Here is a 6,996-nt window from a genome sequence, read left to right as displayed (position 1 = left end):
AGATTATTCTGCCTTTGAGCATCTTAGCAAATATGAGTACTTTTTGTGAAAAATTTAGGGTTTTGGGTATTTTTTTTTTTGACAGGCAGAGTGGACAGTGAGAGAGAGAGACAGAGATAAAGGTCATCCTTTTTCATTAGTTCACCCCCCAATGGCCACTGCAGCCAGTGCATTACAGTCCGTGCACTGTGCTAATCTGAAGCCAGGAGCCAGGTGCTTCCTCCTGGTCTCCCATGCGGGTGCAGGGCCCAAGCACTTGGGCCATCCTCCACTGCACTCCTGGGCCACAGTAGAGAGCTGGCCTGGAAGAGGAGCAACAAGGACAGAATCTGGCACCCTGACCAGGGCCAGAACCCAGTGTGCCAGTTCTGCAGGCGGAGGAGTAGCCTATTGAACCGTGGTGCCAGCCGGGCACCAGTTCTAATCCTGGGTGCTCCTCTTCTGAGCCAGCTCTCTGCTATGGCCTGGTAAAGCACTAGAATATGGCCCAAGTGCTTGGGCCCCTGCACCCATGTGGGAGCCCCTGAGGAAGCTCCTGGCTCCTACCTTTAGAGAGGTGCAACTCCGGCCATTGCAGCCATCTGGAGAGTGAACCAGCAGAAGGAATACCTTTCTCTCTGCCTCTACCTCTCTCTGTAACTCTGTCTTTTAAATAAATAAAATAAATCTTTAAAAAATGTTTCATTTTATACTATGATAAATTATATATAACATAAAATATACTTTCCCATTTTAAGTATACATTTCACGGGTATTAAATATATTCATGATGTTGCACAAGTATAACCACTATCCATCTAAATAACATTTTTTTGTGTAATGGAAAGTATACATTTAAAGGAACTTCGTAATTTTTTTTCTGAGAAAATAGAAAATCCATTGCCAATGAGACATAAATTCTTTAAAAATTTAGAGAAATACATGAATAGACTTGTTATCATAGGATAATTATGCTAATTATAGTATTATTTGAAATAAGTGCAGACACCAGCATCATTGTGCATCAGCAGAAGCCACTTCCTGCAATGCCAGCATCCTATATCAGAGTGCAGGTTCAAGTCTCAGATGCTGCTCTAAGAATCCAGCACTCTGCTTAAATGTTCCTGGGAAGTCAGCAGAGGATGGCCCAAGGATTTGTTCCCTGACACCAATGGAGAGCTCTGGATGGAGCTCCATGATCCTAACTTCAACCTGGACTATGACCAGCCATTGTAGCCACTTGGTGATTAAACCAGCCATTTGGCAAGTGAACCAGAAGATGGAAGATATATATCCTTTTCAAAAAATAACACATAAAACACTGAATACTAGCTATTTATGAAAAGTAATTCATGTTGTTTTAAGGAAACATGCATTCAAATAATAAGACATAAAGTGTTAGTATGATTATCTTTCAAAAGTAAACATATGAAAATATAAGTGCTTTACAAGGGTACAAAAAGCAGGAAATTGCATTCATTACTTATAATAAAGCATAGTTGGACAGAAACTTACCAAGTTTTCTTGCCAGCCTTAGAATCACTATATAATGCAGCATATGCCTCCTCATTCCTACATATTTATTAGCTGGTATGAAAATGTATGTCCACATATAAATCAACGTGATTGCTGGCATTGTGTCACCATGCCTCAAGCTGTCACCTGCGATGCAATGCCACCCACAATATAGGTACCAGTTTGACTCCCAGCTGCTAGACTTCTGATCCAGTTCTCTGCTGATAGCTTGGGGAATGGCTCCAATGACTAGTCCTCTACCACCCATATGGAAGACCTGGAAGAAGGTAACTGGCTCCTGGCTTTAGTTTGGCCCAGCCCTGCTGTTGTGGCTACCTGGGGAGTGAACCAGCTGATGGAGGATCTCTCTGCTCTCCCTCTCTCTCTCTAACTGTGACATTCAAATAAATAAATAATCTTTAAATAAAGTTTTGTTCACAATTCTATATTTTGTATGAAACAAACCACTTTTCAGTAGTTAAATATATATTCAAATTGCCATTGTAGATGTAGAATCTTAAGAAATAAAAACAGAAACTATTAAATGCATAGTACAATCTAAAACTCTTTTCCTTCTTTAAAAACAAAATTAAGAATGAAGATGGTAGTTTTGCCAATATTTACTCTATTTTTTGTATACTTTTTAAAGTGTATAAGAGAAATTAATTTGAGAACACAATACTAAAGGTTCTGTAGTCGGAGGAGCTTTAGAGACATAAAGAAGATAAGTCACAGTAAGAGGTATGAAAACAAATGAAAGAAGAGGTAACATCAGACAGACAGAGAAGTATCCAAATGTTGCCATGAGTTTGAAGTACAGGCAATTAAGACACTCCAGTGTAACAACACTATCACTCTGGTGAGGGGATGTAGACATGGGAATATCATGAACACATTCAGAGGGGCTGGATAGCATTAAGTATCGACAAAGGGTGCAAATAAAAAGAAGACACTCAAGGAAAAATGAGGTGGAGGCACAGTGTATGGTGGAGATTCATTAAGATGGCACATGATACAGGCACAAGGAGTACTGACAGTGAAAGCTAACACGGATGATAGAGATTTTATAAATTAAAACACATAAGGGAAAACATGAGTCATAGTCATATGAGGGAACATATGGTTTCCAGATACAGGGATGAACACACATGAAGACTGAAATGGCTGCAAACATGAGGTAGATACACAGGCCTGTTTAGAAATGCATAAGGAAATAAAGGGAATGAATATAAATAGTATTTATCTAATTTACATCTTTAAGTGAATATGCTTTAATGCTGAAGGTAGGAAAATCATAATAGCAGAAATCAGTGAAATTCTGGAAGTCACCAAAGCACTACAGAAACAAATAAGCATAACATTTATTTTAAATCATAATAAGATGATTAATATTCCATTAGTAAAAAGTGATTAAAGAAAAAGGAAACATAAGTAACCAATGTCAGGAAATTGAAACAGAAGCATTCTTTACAGAGCTTGGAGAAATCCTCAAGCTCTTAAGAGAATTTTGTATGAGTCTTAGTAATAAAACTTTGACTACATAGCTCAAAGTCCACGTTATTTTGAAAACTAGTTCCCCAACATACAAATACACCACAAAGTTACAAAACTCCTTTGTAAACTAAAGAAGCTGAGGCAATTTTTGTAAAGCCAAACAATCTAAAGAAGAAATTCCACAAGTAAAATTTCATGTCCAGACTTATGGAATTCTTTCAAGTCTTTAAGCTTCTCAAGCTCATGCCAAGTAGAAATAAACAGTGAATATTTTTAAATTTCCTTTAGGAAGTCAGTATAGCACAAATTGGAGCAGGATATTAAATAATGAAATTAAAGAGCACCTTTCATAAATATATATATATATATATATATATATTCTAAAAATCCTTTGTATGAATAAAACCATATATGAAATCCTAGTAGATCAATTAATAGAGACATGAAAAAATCATGTAAAACACCCAGGTAGGTGAATAATACAAGGAACTACATAATAATTAACATAAAATGTAAACAGGTGTTTAATAAAATTCAACATCCCACCATAAAAAAACAACTATCAGAAAAAATAATCAAAACAAGATTTCCTTATACGTATCAAGATAGCCTTAAAAAACTTACAACTACTTAACACAGGGTCATAGAAAACTATCTCCTGGGCTGGCGCCGCGGCTCACTAGGCTAATCCTCCGCCTAGCGGCGCCGGTACACCAGGTTCTAGTCCCGGTCGGGGTGCCGGATTCTGTCCCGGTTGCCCCTCTTCCAGGCCAGCTCTCTGCTGTGGCCAGGGAGTGCAGTGGAGGATGGCCCAGGTGCTTGGGCCCTGCACCCCATGGGAGACCAGGAAAAGCACCTGGCTCCTGGCTCCTACCATCGGATCAGCACGGTGCGCCTTCCGCAGCGCGCCGGCCACAGCGCGCCTGCTGCGGCGGCCATTGGAGGGTGAATCAACGGCAAAGGAAGACCTTTCTCTCTGTCTCTCTCTCTCACTGTCCACTCTGCCTGTCAAAAAAAAAAAAAAAACTATCTCCTCCTTCCAATCCCAGACAAAGCTGCCTCCTCTCATCATCTCTATAATTATACTATAGCTGTAGTCAGGGAAGTGAAATAACTAAAAGGATATATCAGGTATAAGAATCAAATTTAAGCAGAACTCCCAGTATATGTAGATGACACAATTATATATACAGAGATTACTCAGCATAATCCAAAAACAAGTACAAACCAGTAAGTGAATTTAGCAAGATTTCTGAGTAGAAGATAATCAACTGTATTGAGTTGCTAAGTACAAGGTGCAAACAGAAACAACTGATGGGCAAAAAGCAGACTATGAAATGCATTTTTACAAAGAAAATTAATGAAAACTGATTTAATTACATAATATATTTTAAAGCTGTTTCAGTTATTTTATTTTTACATAAGGTGAACAAATATCACGCATTTTTTATATTCAGATTTAGGAGTATACTGATAATTTCCACCTGACACTCGCTCACAGCCACTCTCTTACTCTCCCTCCTTGTTCTTTTCTTTTTTCTCTTACAGTGAGCTACTTTCAGCTTATTTTATAATCATAAGCTTAGCTCTCCACTAAGTAGAGAATTCAACAAACGGTACGATGAGTAAACCACCGTTGTGCAATAATGGAAACAAGGAATGTAAACATAATCAGATCTCAAAATATCAGTTTTCCCTGATCTGTGGTAACTGAGTACAAAAAATGTAATGTAGTTGACCCTGTTTTCAACAGAAATAATGAGAGGAATACAAAGAAAACAGAAAGTATGTTATATTCAAATATAAATGATAGAAATTATACATGAAGTATTGCAGATATTATACTGGAATCACTTGTGTTTCATTGGCATATGTGCCAGTTTTTAAGCTAGCATCATGATGTCCTGCATACTATGATTTTGCTTTGTATTTTTTGTTTTTTTTTTTCACCACAAATATTTTAAGTAAGTTACACAAACTATGCATTACATAAATACAAATTTAGGAACATATTGATTCTCCCTACCTTATACTCCCTCCCACCTTCTCCAATTCTCATTATTGTTTTTACTAAGATCAATTTTGTTTTCTTCTTAATTATAAAATTTTATTTAAATTATACAAGTTTCATGTCCTTCTATATGCAGATTTAGGAACATGGTGATACTTCCCCCACTACCCTATCTATTGTGAGTTAACTTTATGCACATAAGATTTAAGAGGTGCAAAATTATTCCTCAATCCAATAGAGTTTTTCAAAGATCCAACAGAAAAATGTTCTGAGAATAATTAAAAACAATTACAAACAACCCCACAAATACCCCAAACTCAATCAACAGACAGTTAATTGTAACTCATCTGAGGTAGGTTATTAGAGGCTCGAGATCCCAGAACTCCTGCAGGAACACAAAGGCAGTAGCAACTGCAGCTGCCAGTAGAGTCAGGGCCCTGGACTACTAGGCTCCAGCCCCGAGTCCCAGCGATTCCTCTCAATCTGCTAATTTGGTGCAATTACAAGTGATTACCTCCCCTGCTATGGATGATGCTGATTGGCCATGGCTCTGTGTTGGCAGACATACTCATAGGCTTTACAAACTGTCCGATCAGGTGCATGGGTAGCAATAACACATAATGGCCCAAGATCTTCATGTCACAATCATATCCATGCTATACTGACAAGAGGGGCCTGTTGTTCAGGCTCTGCTACCATGTGAAGAGGAATCCAAACACCTTGGAAACCAGACATGGTGAGTATGGGGGCCCAGTTGTCCCATGAAGAGGTAGGTGGGGTGGGCAGACCAACTTGAACTGGCTGAGGGGCATCTGGACTTCTCCATGATCAGCTCTGGAATTTGGGGACTTTAGTCTGCCACTGGGGTAGCTTTTCTGTGCCCCCTGCACCTGCTGGGTGAGGACAAGGCCAGCCGAAGAACTCCTGGTGACCTGCCCCTTCTCCACGCATAGTAACTTCAGCTTAGTCCTGGTGGCCTCAGCAGCTTTGTGTCCAATGATCTCTACCTGATTTAACTGCATGGAGCCTCCAGTGCAATTTTGTTTGAGACAGCAAGAGGAGACTTCATTGCTAAATTTCTGCTACCAGCCTCCTATCTTGTGAATGCTCGTAACACCAAGCATGATGCTACCAACAAGGTGTTCATGAGCGCTCTTTATTAGTTTGAGAAAGTTTCCTTCAATGCCAAGTTGTCATGAATGTCAGAGTGCATCAAGTGCATTTTCTGTATTTGTTCATAGGATTAGGAGTCATTTGACTTTATTAAGTAACTATTGGCACTCATTGATTATTGAGTATTAAGATAAATTTGCATTCCTCTGATAACTTAGTCATTCTCCATGATTATGTATTTTTATATGTTGTATTTGTTTCCTGTAGCAGTTTAACAAAGAATTTCGTGTATTAAAATATAAAATATATTCTTAGAGTTCTAGAGTTCAGAAGTCCAAGCTCTGTATCACTAGGTGAAAATCAAGATGCTAATAGGCACCCCCCAGGGTTGCTAGTGGAGCAACCATTTCCTTGTGCTTCTGGTGTGGCTGGTGTTACTGGGCACTTGGTCAAATTACTACAAACTTCCAGGCCAAGATCTCCAAAAATTTCGCTTCTCTGTCTTCATAACCCCTTCTTGTCCATCCTCACTGAATCTATCTCTGGGCTCTTTACATAAGGAAACTGTGGTGGCAAGATATGCCTGTGTCATACAAGATGTCCTCTCTAGCTTAAAATCTTTCATTAAATCACATATGCAGAAATCTATTTTCCTCTGTAATGAAACATTTACAGACAAAAGGGATTAGGACCTGGTGTTTTTTGAGCCCATTGTAAGCATACAATTCGTGAGATTTAATTTAGTTTGTCAACATTATTTGAGGATCATTTGTATATGCATGAGCTATATTTTTCTGTTGTTATTTGAAAGGCTTATTTAAAAGACTGATTGGGGAGGGTAGGAAAGACAACTTTCATTCACTACTCTAATGCCTGCAACAGGT

The sequence above is a fragment of the Oryctolagus cuniculus genome, chromosome 12 (genome assembly GCF_964237555.1).
Source record: "Oryctolagus cuniculus chromosome 12, mOryCun1.1, whole genome shotgun sequence".
In the NCBI taxonomy this organism is placed as follows: domain Eukaryota; kingdom Metazoa; phylum Chordata; class Mammalia; order Lagomorpha; family Leporidae; genus Oryctolagus; species Oryctolagus cuniculus.
The sequence above is the reverse complement of the archived record's forward strand: the minus strand, read 5'-3'. Positions refer to the sequence as shown.